At 41.1% G+C, this 24,989-nt stretch overlaps 1 protein-coding gene and 1 non-coding gene across 3 annotated transcripts in view; both read left to right on the top strand.

Annotated features, from left to right (window-relative positions):
- The first annotated feature begins 213 nt into the window (after positions 1–213).
- The window catches only part of ANXA4 (annexin A4), a 54,093-nt gene continuing 29,317 nt past the window's right edge, over positions 214–24,989 (top strand). The window contains exon 1 of one of the 2 annotated variants that reach the window (XM_019718517.3): positions 214–911. The gene's annotated coding sequence lies outside the window, so the exon portion shown is untranslated. Of the gene's footprint in view, positions 912–24,204; positions 24,261–24,989 lie in introns of those variants that run through there. The other variant, XM_074332113.2, reaches the window with a different exon arrangement.
- On the top strand, positions 4,879–4,952 carry TRNAP-GGG (transfer RNA proline (anticodon GGG)). Its single transcript has one exon. It is a non-coding gene; the product is annotated as a tRNA-Pro (tRNA).

The following is a 24,989-nucleotide window of genomic DNA, read 5'->3' as shown; positions in this document are numbered from 1 at the left end:
GCAAGCATTCACTGAGCACCTACTATGTGCCAGAAACAGTACTGGGCACGGGTGCAAAGACCACCCAGACTCAGTTGGTGCCTTCAAGAGGCTTGTGTCGGGGAGACAGATACGAACACGTTAAACTGTATTAGAAAGGGCGAGTGCTGCGCGGAGGTGGAACCCAGTAGTTGCTGATTAGCACGAAACCCTGGTAATTTAACAGGTGAAGGCAGAAAGATCCGGGGTTCCTACTAAGTCCTATCCCCAAAGGTTTCCCCAAGGAAAGGGGACTCGGTTTTCCTCTAGGGAGATGTGGAACTATTAGGAACTTTTTGGAATGCATGTTTTAACGCGCAAGAGGGAAACGAAATGAGCCACTCTGATTTGACTTTCCACTTTTCCGGCCGGTTTAGGCGTGAACCCCGATGTTGACCGAGTAGGTGCAGTTTTCCCAGGAGGAAGATTTGACTCGCCGCGGGACTCCGGACTCCAGCGCGGAGCTGGGCACGGCGGGCGCAGGGCGGGACGGGAGAGACCCGGGGGCTGGGACTACGGTACGCGCGGATTGGGGCGCCCAGGGCCTCGAGAAGTGGACAGTGCAGGGGCTTGGACTCCGCGGGACAGGAGCGGGCTGGGCGGTGCGGGATCGGACGCCGGGAGAGCGGGACTGGCCGCCGCCTAGGGCGCAGGCACGTGCCCTGTGCAGCCCCCGGCCTGGGGGCGAGGCGGTCCCGGGCCCCGGCTCCAGGTGCGCTCCGCTCCGGAGGATTTTCCGGTCTCGTGGGCAGAGGGACAACCAGGAACTCAGGCTCAGTCTCCACCCCGAAGTGGGGCGGGTCCGCCGGGGATAAGACCCGCTGCCTGGCCGGGACAAGGGTGTGACCTCCGTGGCTACTGAGAACAACCGCCGCCTCTTCTCGGCAAGAGAGGTAAGGGGTCCCCAGTCGCGGGGTCTTGGGCTCGGGGAAGGGGAGCGCCTCGCGGGGACCGCCCGGCCTGCGCCACGCCGCGCCGCGGAGGGGTTCTCGCCGCCCTCCTGCGAGCGTGACTTGGGCAGCATTGGGTGGAGGGGGAGGCCGCGGGCGGGCCGGGACTTGCTCCCTGTGGACAAGAGGGAGGCAAAAAACGGCCTTTATCTAGAAGCAGCTCCACAGCAGTTTATACAGCTCAGGATGCCAATCGGGGGCCACAGCTGTTATTTATTGAGTTCATGTGCCAAGCACTATGCTGGGTTTGGTCGTTAGAAACAAAGGACTGAGTTAATATTCCGTGGAATTTACTCAGTCCAACACCCAAATTTTACTTTTTAATTCTTTCCTTGCACCTTTTAAGAACTTGACTCCTTTCTCCTAATTTCTTACCTTTTCTATCCTTCTGGAATATCTAATGCCATCAGCACAATGCCTGACACATGGGGATGTGTTATTATTTAATGAGATCCAAGTCCTCCGGTGGCTCAGTTTCATTATTTTGTCATGGCTTTTACCAGCTGGAGACTTTGGGACCAAAGAGGTGATTGCTTTTCAACAATTTGCCCAACTTTAAGTGCTCCTAAGTTGATGCAAGTGTTCTGTGAGTTGTTTGGAGCAAGCAGAAGAGAAAGGGGACAGGAATCAGAAATGGGTAACCATTGCCACCCAAGACCTATTTACTTCCCAGAGCCCTATCTAGCCAAGGCCAGAGCCCCTACATTCAGCTTAGGTCAGATTTCTATTGCTTTGGGGACATACACAGGTACACACACACACACACACACACACACACACACACACACGGTCATGTGCAAACCCACAACTACTGAATCAAGTGTATCTATGCATTTCCTTCCTAGACATTCTTGCATTTGTTAGGGATCATTTTTCTCCGGATGCAATTTATAGTGTAACATGCACAGTCACCGAGCACATCAGCCCTCAGTAGCTGAAGGCTGAGCTTCCTGGTCCTCCCCAGACTCATGTCTTATGGCCCGTTTCTTTGCTTAGTTCTCATTTGTTTTCCCCATCGTGCTCCTCTTGTTTGTAGACTAAGCCTGCTCTTCTCCAAGGGAGATGGAGGTAAGTGTGGCAGGCACTGCAAATGGTAAACGGTGGCCAGGGAGTACCTGAAGCTTCAGGATAAATAAGACGGGAGGGGATTTTCCTTGGGTGTCAAATTTACCGAAATATTTGAGGATAAAAACACTTTTTTATACAATCATAGCTACATTCTGGAGTAGAATTCAAAGTTTATATACCTTTTTAATCTAAAACAAGAAACGTCAGAAAAAAAAAGAAGAAAAAAAAAAAAAGAAAAATCACATGGGCCTTCAGCTGTGATTTGGCTCAAATCTAATCCTTGAGGGTTTGCTTTCACTGCAATTAGGGCTACTTCTGGAAGCAGTTTGATAGGCGCTCCAGCGTCCTCCCTGGAGGGACTTTGAGTAACAGTCATCTTAGGTTACTCCTTTAATCTTTATTTCAACCTGAAGTGGGGTTATTAACCTTGTTTTACAGATGAGGATCCCAAGGTTCCAAGTTGTGGTCCTTGGTCAAGGTCGGACCACTTATAAACAATGTAGTCTCTCTGTCTTACTGTGGCTCCATCAGTGCTCAGTTTATAGTGAGGCGAGGTTTGGGTTTGTGGCTTCCTGGCTTATTGACTAAATCTTGACCAAACATTTTTCTCTTCCTCTTTAACTTTCTTCTTGTCAAGCTGACATGTGAGATATGGTTGAAAGAGCTGCAGCTGTTTCAACTAGAGAGGGTAGATTGAGGTGGGTGTGGGGACATATTTTAATGGCCCTAAATGCTTGAAGGGCTTGGCTTGTGGATAAGGGAATCAACTCATTCTTTGTGGCACTGGGCAGAGCTGGGTAGGAGTTTTTTGGATGGTAGCTTCTGGTTGAATTTAAGGAGGTGACTTTTGAAACCCGTAGGCTGGGTGGGCTTGGAGTTGGCAGGAGCTTTCTCACCAGATGTATCTAGGCAGGGGCTCCACATCCACTTTCTGATGGAGCTGTGAAGGGTAGAAGGCTAAACTGACGACTTCTAAAGCCATAGTTTCCAAACTTCAGGTACATCTCCAGGAAGCCTGCACAACATGCAGATTTTTGCCCAACTCCCCAAATTTTATATCTAGAATGACAGAGTTGGGCCCAGAAATCTGCCTATTTAATAAGCCTCCTGGATGATTATAATTCAGGTGTTTCTTGGACAAACTAAGCGTTAGAAACACTTCTATGACTATGTGTATGCCTGATAAAGCATTAGCAAAAACACAGGACTTATGTGAATTTAGGCCTGTCGTCATACTATAAATTCTAGGTAATATGGTAAATGCTGAAACTGTCCCCATTCTCAAACTCTTTATTATACTTATCACATCAAATTTACCCTATAATTTTGCAGTGCTTAACACCTCTACACCAATATGGAGCTCCAACAAAATATTTTTTGTTTGTTTTTATATTTAATTGAAACCAAGGTGGCTCACTATAATTAGATTAATTTCCCTAAGATAAATAAGTACTAGGGATGTGATGTACAATATGATGACTAGAGCTAACACAGCTGTATGATATATAGGAAAAATGTTAAGAGAGTAAAGCCGAAGAGTTCTTTTCACGAGGAGAAAAACATTTTTTCTCCTTTCTTTTCTTTTTTATTATATCTATGAGATGATGGACGTTAGCAGAACCTATTGTGGTGATCATTTCACAATATATGTAAATCAAACAAATAAAAATAAAGTTTAATTTCCCTAGGAATTTAGGATTTTTATTTAAGGCCTGTTGTTGGTTTTATGAGAGTAACTTGTTAGTGTTCAGTTATGTTTGAACTGGACTGAGAGCTTTTGCTGTGGGAACCTGAACCACCACCTCTGAAGAATTCTTTTTAAAGGTTCAAGATGTTTGAGGTCAGTAAATTGCCATACTGCTTCTTGGTCTGGACTGCTAGGCAAAAAAAACAAAAACATAGCGATGTTTTATTCATAATCAGCAGCAGAGATCAATTCCAGCTAAAGGCTTGACTGTAAATTACTCTGGAAAAGACCTTTAACTTTCCCCCTCAACACCATTAACCCTTTAAGCCCTAGATATAATGCAGCGTGAGCAGCCTGACTTGTCACAGAGCAGGCGGTCCCACGAATGGCCAGTGAATCACTATGAATTCAAAACTCTGGTTTAAGGCACTCACCTCCCCCTACCTTTCAAGAGGTAACAGTAAGTCATTATCAGAAACTAATGTAGAGGGACCTTGTGGTGAGTGGGAGCAAGGTCCCTGACTTCTGTGTAATTGAGCCATCTCCCCTGGAGGAGATCCTGTATAGATACAAGCCCAGTGCTGTAATCATCCCTCAGCATCCTTCCTCTTACTCCTCTCCAGGTGACTCAGGAAGGCATTTTCTGGGTCCTGCTTAGCATCAGCTTCTGCTACTGTTGTTTATTGATACTGTGTGACGACTTATTGACTCAGTGGTTCTCATCTTTGTCAGAGTCACAGGCCCCTTTGAGAATCTGATCAAAGCCATGAATCCTGTCTTGAGAAAACTGAACACACATTTGACATTTTTCATACAGTGTCAAGGGGCTTACGAACACCCTTCTAAACCCAATCATGGACACCTAGCAGGTATGAAAGCATCATGTTAAGAATGGCCCTGAAATTGGGCAATGCTTGTCAGATTAAAAAATGCATTCACCTTTGTTCCAGCAATTTGAATTCTAGGAATTTATCCCAAAGATATATTAGGACATGTGCGTAGAGACATGTGTACAAGGTTATGTACATTGCAGCCTTGTTTGTTGCAGCAAAGGGTTATAAATGACCTAAATATCTGTCAGTAAAGGGCTGATTAAATTATGGAATAGCCATGGAGTGTGATATTACGCAGCTCTTAAAAAGTGATGCAGGGGGTGGCCGGTTAGCTCAGTTGGTTAGAGCGTGGTGCTGGGAGCACCAAGGTTGCCGGTTCAATCCCTGCATGGGCCACTGTGAGTTGCGCCCTCCTTAAAGAAAAACAAAAATGATACAGGTTGGTAGAAGTAGATATAGGATGATATTGAAGATACATTTAAAAAAAACACACCAAAATATAGGTTTGCATGGTATGCTACCATTTATATAAGAATAATGGAGGTTATCTATATTTTTATATGCTTATTAAGCACTAAATCCTTCTGAGAGGATACACAGGAAAATTATAACAGTAGTTGCCACAGGGCTGGGGGTGATGTTATTATAGACTTATCACTATAGACCTTCTTATACTGTTTGTACATTTTTATCATGTAGTATCAGTTTTTAAAAAATAGAGAGTTACAGATATCACCTGCCCATTCTAACATTGTGAAGAGGAAGAATGAAACAGATGAAGAATGTAAGTTATCAAATTTTCCACCCTCAAAATTAATATATGATCATACACTTTCTTATTTGAATACAAAGAGCTAACATGCAGTTATGCTTCAGTTTCCGTGAGATGAAGTATCAATCACTCATTCTTGTCATACATTTCAATTTGATTATTTATTCATTTGGCTATACCTTAGCTGGTTCCAAAAAGAATGTAAGATGCCATGAATTGCATGGCGGGGAATGCTCTGTATTGAAATGATCTAATCAGTTCCACATGTCTTTAGCTGCAGAAGCAGATAGAGGAGGTAGATGGGATAAGTCACAGCCTGTAGAGTAGATCGACCTGCTAGGGCAGGGCCCTTTGTTAGAGAAAATCCTAGCACTGGTATCAGGTCAGGGGCAGTGAAGGGCCTGGCCTTAGCTCAGAGCCTGGACCGCGTTCCTCCCCCCCCCCCCCCCCCCCCCCCGCAGCTAGACTGTGCCTTAGTCTGTGAGGTCTCTGCCTCTGCATGCTGGAACCTCCGTGCTGCAGGTATTAGGAGCTAAGGTTCACCAAGTGTTTCTATGAACCTGACCTTGTGCCAAACTCCTGCAATGTTATTTTATTAAGTTTTCACCCACTTTAGGTGGGTTCTATCATCCCCATTGTACTGATGAGGAGACTGAGGCACAAAGGGGTTGGTTGAGTAATTTGCTCAAAGTCATTTACTAGCAAGTGGAAGAGCCAGGATTCGAACTTGACAGTCTGATTCTGTGTCCTGTGCCACTTTATTATAACGTATAATGAGCTAAAAGTGCAGAATCAGCCAGAAAAGGCAGGGCGGGGAGATTAACTATGGAGCTGGACTCTTTTGGAAGAGTAGGGTCTGTGTCCACACTACTTGTCCAAGATGAACTTGATGTTGACCTGGGTCATTCTAAGTATCCAGGAGATCCCAGCTGATAGGTGAAAAGTGGAGAGCAGATGTCCAACCAGGACAATGTGCCCATAATTCTGGTAGCCCATCCCCGTGGGAGCAAGACTTAGGGCAGCATCTAAGGCAGAGAGGCAGCTCACAGCACCTTGGGGATGGGTCTTCAGGAGCTAGGCAGGATGTCAGTGGCCCCTGCCAAACAGACAAAGGTTCATTTATTATATAATATGACAGACACTAGAAATTCAGGGATGGAACACACAGTCCCTGTCCTTGAGGAGATAAACTAGCAAATCAACAAACCAAAAATTGTAGGACTGCACAATAAATTATGTGATACATTATGCACAGACTGCCCTAGAGCAAAGGGGAGGTGCACCTGACTCCATCATGGGTGGTCAGAGAAGGCTTCCTAGAGAGGAAACCTTTACATTGAGGGTAGATGGGAGAAGGAGGGCTTATGCACAGGCATGGGGATGAGAAAGCAAGACCATGGCACACTGGAGGGGTAGCATGTCACATAATCAGAGCAGGGCTAGTCCCAGACGGCAGAGCGGGAGGGCCCTCAGAAATCAAGGTCATTCTGTAGGTTTGTGGAAGACAGGACCAATTAGAATTGGGGGACAGGTCCTAGAGAGTTCAAGGACCCCATATTAAGAACTGCTGGCTTGGATTGTAAATCCTTTTATTTTGCATCTGCTCCAGTGCTTAACACAGGTATGTAATGAATGTTTTTGACTAAAACGTGCTGGTTCCCAGGAAGGAAATCAAGGCTGAGATTCAGCTTTGGAGAAACAAGACTCTTTGCTTCCCTGTCCTACACATGACTGACTGTTCAAGGTTCAGCTTGGACATACCCTGTTTCCCCGAAAATAAGACCTAGCCGGACAATCAGCTCTATTGCATCTTTTGGAGCAAAAATTAATATGAGACCCGGTCTTACTTTATGATCCCACCTTATTGTGTCTGATTACAGGCCTGTGTCCTCCACTCAGCTTTGAGCTCCTCTGAGGACAGGGATCACATAGCCCCTTCTGGCCCGACATATACTGGGTGCTCACCAAAGATGTGCTGAATGAATGTACCATTTCCCATGGATGGAAAATTTAGTTCAACCTTCAAACCCAGCCTGCTACAAAATGACCCAGTTTTGAAAATTCCTTTCCTGGCCTTAGTTTCCCACTGCTCTCTTAATGTCCTTAATCTTCAACCCAACTCCAAACTAAGTACTCTTTTCCAAGTAAGTCTTAACCATTCATAATCATAGCTAAGGCTTCATTTTGACTGTATTCTCTGCCTGCTAAACTCTTTTCCTATTGAACTCTTATTGTCCTTCTAAGCCTTAGTCAACTGAGAGCTCTTTCGATCTCTGGAGGGGGGGATGACTGTGTTGTATCCCCCCCACACTGCAAATCTGGTAATAGTTACCACATGCTGCTTTGCCGTTGGATTAGTTATGCACCTGTTTTGTTTCTCTTACTAACTTCCATGCTCGAGAGCGAGATCATGTCTCCTCCTTTGTTTCCTCCCACAATGTTTAGTACCTGATGGGGACAAAATAAATATTTAGGTAAGGATTCTGAGTGTCTGCACACACGATGAGCTGCAGTTTTGGAAATGGGGTCTCATGCAGGGACCACCTGCGTGGCACTCAGGGCCTGGAACAGTGTGTGGGAGAATCATGGGGGTTCTTACTGAAACCTGATTAAATAAGGCCTGTGGGCCCCACCCAAGATTTACTCAAGTTGTGCCGTTTAGCATCCCAAAACTCTGTAGTATTTCTGAATGCTCCCAGGTGATTTTTGTGCACACTAAAGTTTGAGAACTTTCCCCAAGTGCCATGGTAGACATTTACAGTCTGTATTAATCAGGATCCTTTTGAAGCCACGGCTTCAGATACAATGTCCTGACAACATCCAAACACAGAAGAAAGGGAGGAGTTAGCAGGTTGTCTTTTTACCTGGGGGAAATTTCTTTCTCAAAGCCTTTTGGCAGGTTTGTCTTTATTTCTCATTGGCCAGAAGTGGGTCACATGGCCATTCATAAACCATATGTGGCAGTTGGAAGGGGTTTGTCTTGGAACAATCATTATTTCCTCCTGCAGCAAGTACCTACTTCTTCCTTTTCCAAGCCTAGTCCTTAAAGTCATGAAGGTTCTCTTAAAGAGGAAGGAGCGTAGAATGGAGGTTGAATGTTGTTGCAGAAACCTGGCTCTATAGTCGCTATTCTCTGAGCTTGATGCTAGAATAAAGTAGCCCTCATAGACGGAGTTAAACCTGGAGGGCAAAGCAGGGACTGGAACTCTGCCCTTAGTTTTGGATTCCCGGCCTGCCACCTCCAGGCTGAACAGTCAGCACTCGCATGTGGGAAGAGAATTGAATTTGGAGTTCCACAGACATTGTGAAATAATAGATCGGGCCTACCAGGAGTGATGCATGTTTGCAGTAAATGGTTTTGAGAACTCTACTTTTAATCTTTGGCAAACACATATCTTGAAACATATTTATGCAGGTATTTTTTAAAGAGTTAATGTTATAACCTCCCCCCGTTATTATAATTCCTCCTGTTTTTTCTTGTTGTTGTTGTTGTTTTTCCTATTCCCTCATACATGATAGAAGATCATGAATGGGAATCTACACTTATGAAATACTCATTGGATGGTTTGGGAACCTTTTTAGGCATCAGTAGTTGGAATCTAGAATCATTACTCCAGAGCAGTGGTTCTCAAGTTTAAGAATGTGTCAGAATCACCTGGTGGGCTTCTTAACCAAATTGCTGGGCCCCACCTCCAGAGTTTTGGATTCTGTAGGTCTGGGGTTGGGCTGGAGAATCTGCGCTTTTAACAAGTTCCCAGTTGGTGGTGATGCTGTCGGTCAGAGAACCGCTTTCACAACCATTGAGGTGTGTGAACTTCTTTTAGGTTGAAATACTGATGTGGATTTATTGAAAAGATAAACCTAATGAGAAGTCAATCTGCACATGGCACGGTCTACCCTTTCCAGGTTCTTTGTGCTCCCTATTAAAGGTGCCCTGGGGCCTTCCCATCAGTGCTATGCTTTGAGTGGACACTTCCTTGAATCTGGGCTAGGCTTATTCCTTGGAAGTGAGAGGGTGGAGGGACACCCACACACCCTTCCTCCAGGCCAAGCATGCTTGTCTGGACACCAAAGGTGGCCCTCAGTGTTGGTCTTAAAATCCTTCTTTCAACTTAAAAGGAATGAAATTCTGATACATGCTCAAACATGGATGAACCTTGAGAACATTATTCTAAGTGAAATAATCCAGACACAAGAGGACAAATATATGAGTGCACCAATATGAGGTACCTAGAATGGTCAAATTCGTAGAGACAGGACGTAGTTATCAGGGGTTAGGGTGAGGGGGAATTGGGGAGTTAGTGTTTAATGGACGCAGAGTTTCTGTTTGGGATGATGGAAAAGTTCTGGGAATGGATGGTGGTGATGGTTGTGCAACATTGTGAATGCAATTAATGCCACCGAATTGTACACTTAAAATGGTAAATTTTGTTATGTGTATTTTACTACAGTTAAAAACACATTATGCTTTTATGACTGTTCTGTCTCCCAGTGGTATGCTGGAGCGTCCTTTGCATCCTTGTATCAGCGGAGTAGAGCTGATGGTTAAAATTTCAGGGGTTTTGTGAGCTGATTGTTAAGTATAGCCATTGTTAAAAAGTAAATAAGTAAATTATATGAACTTAGGAGTAAATAAATTATATTAAAATATAAATATTTATAAATGTTATATTTAAAAAACAATTCATCACTTCCGATTTTACTACCATTTGCTATTATATATGCTCTTGAGGTTATTTATGTCTATCATGTCTGTGCAGTGGAAATACTACACAATGGTGCACTACTGCCTGTCCATTCCACTCTCTAAGGTCAGTGACAACACATTAGTAACTTGAAAGCAGTCATGTTGGAAATATTTACACCAAAGAAATGCCTATGAATCAGGGATTTCTTTTCTTAGAGAATCAGCTGTTAAATTTATCAGCACATCCTCGTCTGACCCTGTCTTACAGATTGGGGAGGGTGGGAGTAATTTTGTAGGAATAAAGCCCCAGCTAGTTAGGATCTTCTAGCGAAACTTTTTAAATTGAATTCTAGCCTTTTCTAAATAGCCCTGCCTTTGGGTGTTTTTGCTGTGCCTGAAGAAGAAGAGGCTGTGGCCAAGTTTAGTGGGTGGGAAACAAGATGAGTCAGTAAGAGAGTTGCGTTATCCTCCCGGGCAAGAGTTTCCTCAACTGGGAACATGAAAGGGGTGGGAGAAAAACTTGTAGAAATTAAATTCACTATTCTAGCAATGGAAAACAGATACTTTTAAAAAAAGTTTTTATTATGGATATTTTTCCAACATATAACCAAGTAGAGAATAACAAAATGAACCCCAAAGTATTCATCACCCAGCTCAATAGTTATGAACATTTCACCAAAAAAGAGATTTTTCTAATCATTGAAGTAATAAAAGGGAGGAGTGCAAAGGAAAAGATGGATAAGACTGATTTAAAATTTTTCTTCCAAATTTTTACTATATTAAAAAGAGAATATTAAATTATGAAAATACTTAATAAATTTTAGATATAAAATACTGAATTTTATAATATTTGCATCATTTCTATAAATGTTAGTAAAGTACCAAGATCTTAAATATGGGCAAAAAATGCAAATAGGTAATTCATAAAAAAGAATACAAACAGAAAAAAAAGAGAAAGATTCAATGTTACTACTACTAATTTTAGAAAGCAAGTTAAACCAATAGTAGGGTTCAATATTACACCTAAATATTAAATTATGAATAATAAATAAAGCAAATATGCTTATGGCTGCTGGGCTTTGAATATTCTTATAAATCTGGAGGACAACTGGAAATATTCATAATCACCTTATATATCACAAGGAATAGGTAAAAAAAAGAATAAAATATCTACAAAGGTAATTACTATAAAGGTTGTCATGGTATAAAAAACATCAACAACTAATAGTAGGGACATTGAATAAATTATAATATATCAATATGATGGAAGAACATAAACTTAGTAAAATGATAAATGTGGTGATTGTGTGTAATGTGGAAAATTAAGAGGAGAGAGTAGAACACAAAATTATCTACATACTGTGATCACAACTGTTAAAAGGTTGGAACAAACAGAAAATGAAAGTAGATGGTAAGTTTACATTGTTTTAAAATGTCCTTTTCAGTGCTTAGAGTTGATTTAATAACTTACAAAATGAAATGAAAGGGGGAAATAGACGATTGCTAAAGGCCTTATAGTCTCTAAAATTCTATGAAAGTTAATTTTTTCCATTCGTAGACATTGCACAGATCCATAATTTTCAGCATTGCAGTGGAGCAGTCTGCCTCCACCCACGTTCTTTCTGCGGGTTGGGAAATAAGTTTGTCAGATCATCCAGGCAACTTAAATAACAGCTGGAAGGAAGAAGTTAATAGTCACAAGTAAAATTAGCACCAACTGTCCAGGGTCCATACTTAATTGTTGCCATCATAAAATCCCGAGGTTGCTAAAACAAATGAAAGGAGACAATATATTTTCTGCCATGTACATTTATTATCCTTAATATTAAAAATAAATAAATAAAGGTTATTTTTTAAAAGCTAACCAGCATATTCTGTTTCATCTTTTCTGTGATTTCTTGAGGTGTTAATATTACATTTTCTATCACTTCTGCAGATAATCTCTATTTCTTTTAGAAGGATTCATGCTGGAGGATTATATTTTTATAGGGGGAAAAACAGTTTAGTTGAAACCAAACAGTAGTGAAAAGAATGCTATTTAGATATGATTTCTTTTAAATATTCTATGGCTTTGTTCCTTTTTCCTTGTTCTCTAGCATTTTGTCACAGTGTGTTTTACTTTCTTTTTTTTTTTAATAAATAGGGAAATGAAGGCACTAAGAAGATAAACATTTTTTTGTTGTGAGACTTAAAGTGATAATCTGAATATTCATGTAGTGTTTAGAACGGTATCAGATACGTAATAAAATAAGTGCTCAACAATAGCTGTAATAATTATTAAATAAAGTGAGATATGTCTAGAGCAGTGCTATGCAATAGAAATATAAAGTGAGCTACAAATGTAAGTTTGGATTATCTAGTCACATTTTAAAAAGTAAAAAGAGAAAAGTGAAATTAACTTTAATAATAGCGATTATGTTACCCAATAGATCCAAAGTATTATCATTTCAACATGTAGTCAATATAAAAATTACTAATGAGATATTTTACACTTTTCACACTAGGTTTTAACAGCCTAGCAGCCTGATATGTAATTTACACTGAGAGAACATCTGAATTCGAATACTAAATTTTTATCAGAAATACTTGATATTTAGATTTTATAAAATTTAGTTTTCACATAGTTTAACATACCCAAATTATTTCAAACATACTTAAAAGTTTTCCAATATCTGAATTGAGTACCAAAAAATAATTTTCCTTAAATATTTGCATCCATGTTGAAAATATTGGTTCATCTTTTTTAGAATTAATTTGACTTTGAAGCTAAAAGCATAACACTTTTAAAACTGCATCTAAGTCTTATTCCAATTCGGTCTCTCTTATTCCACATTAGTGACATGCCTTGGTTTTAAATTTTAAAATATGTCCATACTTGTTTTTTAAACTAGAAAATAATTTGTGATACTTAAAATAATAAGTATCTAAATTTAATTACAAATAATTTTCATAGATGATCACTGTTAACTTGTTACATATGTAAAAACATACAAATAAACACATTAAAAGTGTTGCATCAGTGCAAAGAAAAATATTCAAAGTGAATAAATCTGTTGACACCAACTAGGTTGGTGATATGATTAGATGTAATACTCAAAAAGATGCAATGGGCCTGACGTGTGCACTGCACCGTGCAATGTTTAAAGGAAAAATATTTTATACTGCTTCAATTTTAAAATTTAATTAAAATTAAACAAAATTAAATATTTGGTTTCTCAGTCGCACTGGCCACATTTGAGTTGCTCACTAACCCACGTGGCTGTGTACCTCGTACAGTGCAGCTATAGGAACTATATCTGTCAAAAGACAGGGTGAGCAGAACGTCTAAGTCCCACCCTGTGCACCTTTTTGTGTTGACATCAGCCTTAAGCAGGAGAGAAAGTTGTTTATATGGTGTGTTGTCCAATTCCCAGTTTCAAGCTGGTTTTCTCTTTGTTCCTCCCTGCCTCTGACGCAGCATCTTTTGCTACCCCCAATGCTGGTCCTCTGAGCTAAAAATAGCAATAAACTTAATATATACCTATAGTACTTCCCAGCATGCATTTCTGCTAGGGTTCTTCTCATTGATGGTGTTCACTCCCAACATCTCTTGGCTGGTTTGGGCATGACTAGGGTCAGTAATAGGTCCATCTCACAGCTCAACTCAGGTGGTAGGCTGGGGTGGGGTTTTCTAGATGGATTCCCCACATCAGGCAGAGCTGGTAGAGAGGTATAACCCATCTCTTCTCTTCTCCCCTCTCCTTCCTCCCCCTCCTCGTCCTCCCCGCCCCTCCCCCCCAATCTGCCTTAACTTAGTTTCAGTTCTTCTCAGCTTCTGACGAGATAATGTCAGTCCTAGTCTTTTTTGTTTTGTCATGACTTTCTTCCTTTGCTTCCCCATGCCTACATGAAGTTTTTAATGAAAAATTGAGAGAGGCTGCATCAGAAATAACAAGTTCCCCATGTGATTCAGAAATCCCCTGTGGAAGCCTTTTAACAGTTCTGTTTTTGTATTTTTCTGCCAGAGTCAGCTTGAATTCTGGAAAAATTTGTAAATAGAACCCTGTCCTCACCCACTGAAGGAGTGGCTGATCCAGGGGGAGGGGGAGATGCCCACAAAGCTAGAATATTTGCATAGCATGGGAGGCATCGGAATCAAATGGGACACTTGAGAGCAGTGTTTATTGTCAGCTCACTTCCAGATCTCCATGGTTGAGCCAGTGTAAATCTACAAAGGAAAACTCAGCTGCTTTTCCTGCTCGTCTGGAAAGATGTTTCATCTCTTATGGCAAATAGAAGTGGTCATGTTGGTGAAGAAAGGACTGGGCTGCGTAATACCTGTTTTCCTACCTACAGGCAAATAAGACTTAGGACAGCAGGAAGCCTGGCTGCATGTTTGGCTTTCTCACCGGACTCACTGCAAATCCCTTCCCTCCTTGTACGGTAGTCCCCCCCTTCTCTGCAGGGGATACATTTCAAGACCCCTAGTGGATCCTTGAAACTGTGGATAATACTGAATCTGATATATACTGTTTTTTCCTATACATACATACCTATGATGAAGTTTAATTTGTAAATTAGACACAGTAAGAGATGAACAACAATGACTAATAATAAAATAGAACAATTATAACAATATACTGTAATAAAAGTTATGTGAATGTGGTCTCTGTCCCTCTCTCTCTGATAACCGAGATAGCTGCTAAGTGACTAACAGGCAGGTAGCGTGTACAGCGTGGATACACTGGACAAAGAATGAGTCACATCCTAGGCGGGACAGAGTGGGTTAGTGCGAGATTTCCTGACGCTATTCAGAACTACACACAATTTAAAACTTATGAATTTTTCATTTCTGGAACTTTAAATTTAGTATTTTTGGACTGTGGATGACCGTGGGTAACTAAAACCACAGAAAGCAAAACCGTGGATAAGAGGAGACTACTTACTGTATTTTAGTTTCTTATTCAGGTTTAGTCTGTCTATTTCCTTTCTGTATCACAAGGATTTTGTAAAGAAAGATGGAGTGGATTTTAGAGTCTCTGGGAAAGATTATATGAGAAAGACCAGATACTAGATTCAAGGTTCTTTTTTTCTGATGAGGTGCTCCTCTTGTTATATCCCTAAGACTTCTGATTGCTGAGGCAACAGCTATCAAGAGTACTGGTTAACCTTGGAACTTAGGTCTCAGGATATGATGGCCTGTAGTTTGTGATTCATAAGGAGAGGCCAGAGGTGACCCAAGTGCAGGTGGACATATGAGACTTCCTGGTAATAGAACAGACGAGAACTGGAGATAATGCCCGTATCTTGTGATCAACTAGTTGGGGTTCCCGCTTTAGATTCTTACTTGCCTGGAATGGTTTACCTGTGGTGTTTCTGAAGGAGGAACATGGAATTAAGTTACCTTTCATGTTTCCTTGAGGATATTTGACTCTAACAGAACTCTGAAAATGGATCAGGAAACATGATATAAACTGTGGCAAAACCTAACTGTGCTGGACAGATTTTTTTTCTTTGAATAATTGTTATACCCGAGGAGACATGATTTTACCCATGATGCTGTATGCTGTGCAAATCTGTATAGATTTTTGGATTCCACTGAGTTTGCCTTAGAAGTTTGCCTTAGAGTGGATATTGTTTGCCTTAGAAGTTTGCCTTAGAGCGAAGGGTAACAGCTATATGCTTTCCCTGAGAGGCCACTGCCAACCTATAAAACTGAGGCCATAGCCTCTTAGGTTATATATATATATATTTTTTTATATATAAAATTTATATATATTAATTATATATTAATTATATAATTATATAATTAATATATAATATATATTATAAAATATATATAAAATTTTATTGAGCTATAATTCATATACAATAAAATGCACAGATTTTAAGTGGTTAGTTCAGTGAGGGTTTTTTAAGGAGTTCACATTTTTTAAAAAAAAATTTGTAAAATATACAGAAAATAAAATTTACTGTCTTAACTATTTTTAAGTGTACAGTTCTTAAGTATACAGTTAATTATTTTTAAATACATTTACATTGTTTTGCAACCATCAACACCATCCATCCACAGCACTCTTTTCATCTACAAAACTGAAATTCTGTACCTGCTAAACTATAACTCCTTATTTGCCCCTTCTCTCACCCCCTGGCACTACCATTCTACTTTCTGTCTTACGAATTTGGCTACTCTAAGTACCTATTTTAAGTGGAATCATACAGTATTTATCCTTTTGTGTCTGGCTTATTTCACTTAGTATCATGTCCTTAAGGTTTATTCATGCTGTAGCATGTGACAAATTTCTTTCCTTTTTATGGCCTACTAATATTTCATTGTATGTATGTACCACATTTTTTTATCCATTCATTTGTCATTTGACACATGGGTTGCTTCCATGTTTGGGCTATTGTAAATAACACTGCTGTGAACATGGGTGTACAGATATATCACTGAGTCCCTGCTTTCAATTCTTTTGAGAGAAAAAAATACACACACACACACACACACACACACACACACACACACACTGGGGGTGCCAAAAAAATGTATGCAAGTGGACACTTTAGTCAACTTTGCTCAAGCAGTAGTTTGCCATAATCAGAAGTATCTGCACCACTTTGAGCACCTCTTGTAACTGCAGAAATCAAACGTGACTTGTATTCATCTTTTGTTATTGGTATATATTGAGTACTACAATTTTAACAGTTTTTCTTTCTTAAAATGTGTATACATTTTTGGCACTATATATATATATATATATATATATATATATATCCAGAAGTGTATATATATCCAGAAGTACATATACCCAGAATATATACCCAGAAGTGGAATTGCTGGATCATATAGTAATCATTCTGTTTTTCAACTTTTTGAGGATTCAGCATGCTATTTTCCATAGTGGTGGTACCATTTTACACTCCCACCAGCAGTACACAAGTGTTCCAGTTTTTCCACATCTTCACCAACTCTTGTTATTTTCTGTTTTGTTTTATAGTAGCCATTAGAATGGGTATGAGGTGAGTTCAGTGAGTTTTGACAAATGTATACATCTGGGTACCACTACCCCAATCAAGATGAGGACCATTTTGATTACCCCCTAACATTCCATTTCGTGCTCCTCTGAACCCTCTGCTTCATCACTTCCTCCCCAATCCCTCACCCCAGGCAACCACTTGTGTTCCTTCTAGCAGTATACATTAGCTTTGCTTGTTTTAGAATTTCATATAAATACTTTGCTTGGCTTCATTCACTCAGAATAATGTTTATTTATCAATATTGTCTTTTATGGCTAGTGTTTTTTTTTGTGTGTTCTAAGAAATCCCTGCCTACCTCAAGATAGAGAATACATTCTCCTATGTGGGTGGAAGATAAACCCCAGTGTAACTGGAGTAATCAAAGCTATGCTAAGGTTTCTTTAGAGAATACCACGGGGCTCAGAAACAAGTGAGAGGAGACTGGGGAAGCCTGGGAAGGGCCACGGGGGAGAACAGGCCTCCAAGGAAGCCCAAGGAGCCAAGGCAATTAATAGCGTTCCTCTGGCTGCAGGAGCATCTCGTTTCATTAAAGTCAGTAGGCATTTCTTGTAGGCACACAGGGTGCAAGTCACTGTTAAGAATTAGAAGCAGGAAAGTGGGGGTCCAGGATGGGAATATGGTAAGTACCAGGGAGAATGATGTCTTAGAATTTAGACCACTGTGCGAACAATGATTTTGTCAGAGGACAGACACACACAGAGGACCTCATTGACTTGGTGGCCAAAAGAACCATAAGGGAACCCTGGTTTGATATGTTGGTAGACATGAAAGCCTGAACTCTGTACACCACAGCTGTTTTTAATGTGAGTAGAGTTGGTAACCCACACCTTAACTCACTAAACAGGTGCTGCTAGAATGTGAAGCTGTGGGGGATCCTTGGAGGGAAAAGGAATAAAAAGAATAGCTAACATTTGTTGAGTACGTATTGTGTGTGCCTTTCTAAGTACTTGACGTGATAAATAACTTGATTACTCTTTACTACAACCCTATAAAGTAATTATTGTTATTAATTCCATGTTACCAATGAGGAAATTGAAATACAGAGAAATAATAACTTGCCTCAAACCATACAGCTAGGAAGTGTGTATAAGAGGTTTCTGAACCCAAGTGTTGGGGCTCTGAGCTCCAGCCACTTTGTTGTGAAGGAAGGGTGGTGTGGTCTTAGAAGGAGGACATCCTGCCCCTTCGGAATGGCCATCGTGTGAAATTAGCAACCAGGCTGTGAAGTTGGCTGCACCGACCTCAGATTTGGACCTACCCGCTGCTGTTTCTCATCAGAAGGATTCTCTCTTCCTAGTGGAAACCTGTACTACACACAATGCCAGCACCTGCCAGACCTCAGACAGACGAGCAAACCTAACACGTTATTACCACACACATTACCCACCACTTAGCTGTAGACAGGGCTGTTTCCTAGCTACAAAACGAAGGGGTGGGCTGGGCACGCTCTAAAGTCTTCTTTACCCTGACAATCCAGCAGAAACGAGCTCTCTTAGGGGCAAACATCCTCTCTCCCCGCATTTCTATTCCTGCTTTCTTTATGTACATAAATTTCAGCCTTAGAATTGCTCTCACCTGTGGTTAGCCTAACATTTTGATCTAGAAAAGGGTTAAAATCAAGTCTGGAAGAGCAAAAGAATAGTTGTGTGTTAGGTCTGGAGGGGCACTGCCTCTAACAACATAAGTAACTGCCATCTAAGGCTTGAGAGAACATGCCAGGGCTGTGCCAAAGCCATAGCTTTAAATGAAAGCCCATAATATTTTTGGATCATAGCAAAAGCTAGGGGAGCTATTTCTGGCATTCCTTCTTGCTCTCCCTACTGGTGCATACTGGTTAATATTTTTATTATATTAATATGGTTAACACTAGTATAAACATAATCAAACAGGGTCACTATTTCTAATCTCCTTTGAGACTAGCTCCAGAGCACAGAACAAAGAGTACAAGGCCAGCTTTCCCGATACTGAGCCACTTAGCAGTGGCCGGGCCTGCCCCGTGAAGGAGTGAGTCCTATGACCAGAGGAAGGATGACTCAAGGTTGTGAGATGACCATTCACAAACACTGTAAAGAAGCCTTGCACTGAGAAGGAAGTTCAACGGAGTCATCAACAGCCTTCAGGGTATTTTTTTAACGAGAGGCTATTCTTGAACAGACAAGGCATAGAGGATAATTTTCTGTTATTGCATAGAGTGTATAAGTAGAAATTAAAGTGTGCCTTTTAGTGCCTAGAACAATACCAGGCATAGGGCAGGCATTCAGATAATGTTTGTTAAATGAATGACCATGAAACATCAGTGAAACTATCGTATCAGTCTCATGACTGTGAGCAATAATCAGTGTTACGAGCAAGCAGCAGCTTGTTTCTATGGTCACTGGCCTGAGAGGAGGGGAATCTGGTTTATCTACAATGAAAAGGCAGAATAGTTCAAAAACCCTACCACCAACAAAAAACCAGCCAACTAGAGTTCCAGAGTCTCCAGTTCCCAGGTGGTACCAAGAGTCCCTCGGATAAGAAAAGAATATCACTTAGGAAAGTCTGAAGCACTCTACTATGCAAACTGAATACAGTATCCAGAGAGCCCAAGTTAGGGTAGCTACATATAATTTATTAGAATATGCTTTGAGTTGTGCCCTACCCGAATTGTGCCTGGGGAAACCCAGGTATTAAGTGAAGTAGAAATATATTTAGCAAGGCAAGCATTGAACAGGGTGCCGGACACAGCCATCTCCCCATCAATCATTTCGGCCATCTCAGCGCTCTTTTTATTTTTCTAATCTCCATGACTCCAAAGGTTATTGAGTAAACTAATTAAGATAATGTAGAGGAGTATTTAATAATGTTCCTTTCCTCCTTCCCCCGCCAAAGGAATCATTGGAATAGAGTAAACAAAGGAATCATTGGCATAGAGTGAAAACTTTAATAGACTGCCTGATACAGGGATGCTAGAGAAGGAGTGGGGATATTGTCAATTATATGTAAAATATGTGTTTTAAAATTATTTGTGGATCAAAATTATTATTACTATTGTCCCCCACAATGCTGTGAATAAGTAGCTAAAATCTGAACAAAAGTCTGTCAGTAAGTTACTTGCCAGGTGCTGAGTTGGAATAGATTCTTTTCCAAGGTTACTTAGGAGGCAGGCTTCCAAATTTGTCTGCATTCATTTAGCTTACACACTTGGCCTTTGAAAATGTTTATTTCTCTGGACTCAAACTCCATCACTGCAAAAAAAAAAAAGAAAAGAAAAAAAAAGCCACAAAAAACAAACTTACTTTACCTTTAGAAGAATCCAAGTTCCAAGGAAAAAGAGTTGCTTTCATGTTCCTATTTCGTAGACAGTTTTGAAAACCCTAGTGCTCAGTCACACCCTCCACAAATCCGCAGCCTAGAAGTTTAAATTTGTCTTTCTGTGGGATGTAAAATGAAACCATGTACCAAAGAAAAATGGTGAATGACTCACTCACATGTGTTCTTCTGAGGAAGCGAGAGATTCAGTAAGAATGTGCCACAAGGACAGCAAATCCCTTCATAATGAACGTTATGGTTTCCAGTCCTGGGATGTGGGTCAATGTTACGAATCTGAATGGAGGCCCCAAATTAAGTCGGGATCTTAAGAACAGCATCCAGTACCAGGGTGAATTTATTATGGTGCCACATTCAGCAGAACCAGAGAAACTGTATTCATCGGCACATCAAGAAGGGATTCAACACTTAGGGACAGGTTCATATTTATGGGCTTACCACACACACGTACTCACACGCAAATACACACACTGCTAACTTATTTACATTAAGAAATAGAATAGACAGGGCTATATGGGAAGCCACACGCGAGTCCAGAGGTTGCTTGGCAACCATAGAAGCAGAACAAAGGTTTTAGGTGGCTAAAATTCATCTTCACATATCTGACTCTGAACTCTTGGATCCTGGAGCCAAGCCACTCTTTCCTTAGGACATGGCTTTGATGACTATGTCAGAGTAAGCCTCTCTGAGGACTTTGTGTGGAGCTTGCATTGCCAATGGGCACACTTTTTCTTTAAATATGCTAATACCTTTCAGCAAGTTGGCTTTAGCTCAGGAGCCATTTTTTCTCCTTGAAATGAATTTGTATATCTTTGTTTTGATGGTTATTTGCTGATTTTACTAGTCTAATGCTCAGGGAACAATCTAATTTGTCTGCTTTCCAAATTCTGGCTGTGTGGGGATGAATGTACCACACAGATGCCTCCATGTATGGTGTACTGAAATATTACTTGAAATCAAAGGTCCTCGTTCCATATACCTGCCGTATGCCACAGGGACATAAGGAACTTTATACTTGAGTCAGAACCTGGCTTGTCAATTTCTGGCAGTGATACAGTAGGGCAATTTGTGGGATGGTGTCATAATTACCCTTCTAGACATTCAACTGGAAAACAATATGGATGTGTTCTCGACATACCTAATTTTTCTTTACAAATCCATCATAAGAAATGATTCCTGCAAATTTTTGTAATCTTACCTGATATAGGTTGAACTTATTTACAACTTATTATATCCTTACATCACTTCTATTGGGGTAGGTCTCTTATGTTTAGTTCCCAGGTTTCTATTCAGTTGCTCTAAAACTGTGTCTTAAAAGCTTCAGGAGCCCTACCATGAGCCCTCCTTTTAGAGTTCTGATATTATAAAGAAGTTGCAGTTTTCCACCCACATACTGCCTAACCCTTAGGTTTTTTTTGTTTTTTGTTTTTTTTTTAAATGTTACAAACATGTGGTCCCTTCAGTCTCCATCTTTCCATCTGGAAGAGTCCTGGTGCTTTTAGGGTCATTTGAACCACACCCCATCTTGAGTGTGTTTGCATTTTACAGGGGTCAAAGCTGAGCCACAGTTGCTAATTATTTTGCCCCACCCATGAGCAGCCAAGGAGCTTTTCAAACCCCAACACAAAATCTGAGCCATTGTGCACTTGTTCATATTGTTCAGTTTATGGAATCGTAGGCCGACCTTCAGAGAGAGGAAATAAATGAATCAAGGAAGCTGAGGCAGAAAAGGATTCCTGTCAAGAATCCTTGGTTCTGCAGGGCGGTGGGAAAGGTGAGAGGACTTACAGGTGGAGCTTCAGGGAGAAGGGCCTTTTGTCCCCTGGGAGCTGACCATTTGTGCAGTTAAGAAGGGGCCTACAGCAATTTTGTATTTGGGGGAGGGGTTTGAGGGGTTCCTTGCTCTACTTTCTGCTCCTCCCCCATCCTTGCCAAGAGTTACTAAGACTTGAACTGGGCACCAGACGTTTGTGCTAGTAAGCATTTTTGTGGATTCACTTTACATGGATTATCTGATATCTAATGAAAGAATCAAGGAGTACCATTTACTGCATTCATTTCTCTTATTTAGAAACTTGTTCGGTCCTAGTAAATAAAAAATATACAGTAGCTGTCTCTATATAAATTGGCTTATACTGCGTGCTATCCAAGTTTCAAAATAAATTGTCTGGCTAAAAGCACCCTGTATTCAAGTATGATACATTTTTTCCTTTAGTAAAATATTTCTAGCTCGTTGAATATTAACACTCAGTATTTCCAGAAGGCTCTGCTCAAACAGTCTTTCCACTTCTTGATGTGGTCAAAAGGACCAGGAGTGTTTGTATTATTGTCTGGCTTTTGTGGGAGGTGTCCCCATTCCCTGCCTCCTTATTCCATTCCCTTCCTTCTCACTCCTTGTCATTTAGTCCAAAACTGCATGGAAGCAAAGGGAGGGCCCTTAGTTCTAAAAGCTGCGTCTGCCAGGTTGTCAACCAATCAACAGCAGTTCAATCCAACTCACATATTACTTATATTAAATATGGATATGGGAGTATTTTGATAATTTACATGATATGAAATAGGGCCTCCAGACAAAGGAGTGGCTAAGGCCCATTAAAGTCTCAAAAAGTCCCATTCACGGCTTCCCTAGTACATGCTGGGCAACTGAGAAAGACGCACCTGTTCCAGCCCCCATAGTTGGTCCTGGCCCTTCTCCATCCCCATCTCATGCTACTCTGACCCTTGTTCTTGAAGCTTTTGTCCAGCCCTCAAACATGGTAAGTTTATTCCTGCTTCAGGGCCGTTGCACCAACTGCTCCCTCTGCCTGAAACTTCTCCAGAACTTTGAATGGTGAGCCCCTTCTCATTCAGATCTTAGCTTGAATGTCATCTCCTTGGAGATGGCTTCCCTGATTGCCCTGTCCAGGCCAGCTCCTTTCCAGTAACCTGATTCCATCATCTTCCAAACCAGGGTTCAGCAAACTTTTTCCGTGAAGGGCCAGATAGTAAATACGTTGAGCTTTCTGAGCCACACAGTCTCGGTCACAACTACTCAGTTCTGCTGTTGTAACTTGAAAGCCGCCATAGACAAGATGTAAACGAGAGAGAGTGACTGTGCTCTAATACTATATTTATGAACACTGAAATTTGCATTCATATAATTTCATATGTCATGAAATATTGTTCTTTTGATGGTTTTGTCAGTCATTGAAAATGTAAAGACCATTCTTGCCTTGCAGACTGCACAGAAACAGGATTTGGCCCATGAGCTGTAGTGTGCTAACCCCTGCTCCATTTCCTGTTGTATTTCCATCTTGCTGGTATCTGCAATTATCTTATTTACTCATTTGTTTATTTGTTGTCTGTCTCTCCTGGCATACTGTCAGCTGCGTGAAGGCAGGTTCTTTGTCTTATTGTCTCCATCAAATACAGCAGTGTCTGGAATGTGGAGGTGCTTCATGAATATTTGGTGACTGAATGAATAAATCCATATAGCCCATGCACCACTAAGTCCAACAAAGAATTCTGCCATATCTCTCTCATGTGTGTCACACACACCCTACCCATGTCTTCGCCTTTGTCTGTCTGTCCCTGTAGTAGTATCTCAAGCCTTCCTGACCCTTTGTCTCTCGTTCCAGGCTATAGTACCTTGCTAACGTCTGTCTTTTGTTGTATCATTTCTCTTCAAAAGCCAAAACCTTTTCACAGTTTTCCCGTTGCCTACAGTATAAAGTCCAGCTCCTCAGTTGGGCTCTTACTAATCAGTTCCCTGCCTGCGTTTCCAACCTCATTTCTGAGTCTTCCCTGGAATGAGCCCTCTGCTCCAGCAGCCTTGTCTCTTCACTGTCCCTGAAGCCACTGCTTATTTCCACCTTTGTTCAGGCGGTGCCCCAGAACCAGTTGGCATTTCGCCTCAGGAAGGCATTCCCTTGTGTAACCTGAGGTAAGTCTGCAGTGAATGATGGGAAACGGGAAGAATGGAGCTGAACCTGAGGAAAGCAGGAAGGTGAAAAATGAATGTGGCCAAACGTGAATTAATTGATAATAAAGTGGGTTAAGTAGGATTTAGTTATTTTGGAGGAATAATTGAAAAGTGCTGTTTGGTAGGGTTGTCTGGGCCAGCGCTTTTCAAACTGCTGTGCAGACAAATATTTGGGGAATCTTGTAAAAATGCATATTTTGACAGTGGGTCTGGGGTAGGGCCTGAGATCTTACATTTTTAATAAACTCCCAGGTGATCCCCATGCTTCTGACTCTAGGTTGATTCTTGGAGTATCAAGGATCTAACTAAATGCTTAGGAAAGGAGCCTTTTCCACGGGACTTAGATATGGAAACAGGAAGTGAATTGGCCTGCCCCTGAGAGGACTGCCTATATATCATGAGAAGCTCCCGAGAGTCCCAGCCGACAGTGAGACATTTCTTACATTCTGAATGACTGAGTAGACGTCTGATAATTCAAGTCTTCTTGATGAAGGAGGGGTTGCTGAAGAGAACTAAGGAGTGTATAAGGCTGCAGCTTAAAGGGAAGAAGCACCTTGAAGTCTTGAGATGGTGGCAATGAAAGTGGTTATTAGGAAATGAAGAGTCTAATGTTGCTTGGGCTGCTGGCCAGTCATTCTCTCTCTCTCTCTCTCTCTCTCTCTCTCTCTCTCTCTCTCTCACACACACACA

Source organism: Rhinolophus sinicus, chromosome 2 (assembly GCF_057876585.1).
Source record: "Rhinolophus sinicus isolate RSI-liver-muscle chromosome 2, RSI-T2T, whole genome shotgun sequence".
Classification (NCBI taxonomy): Eukaryota; Metazoa; Chordata; class Mammalia; order Chiroptera; family Rhinolophidae; genus Rhinolophus; species Rhinolophus sinicus.
The sequence above is the reverse complement of the archived record's forward strand: the minus strand, read 5'-3'. Positions and strand labels throughout refer to the sequence as shown.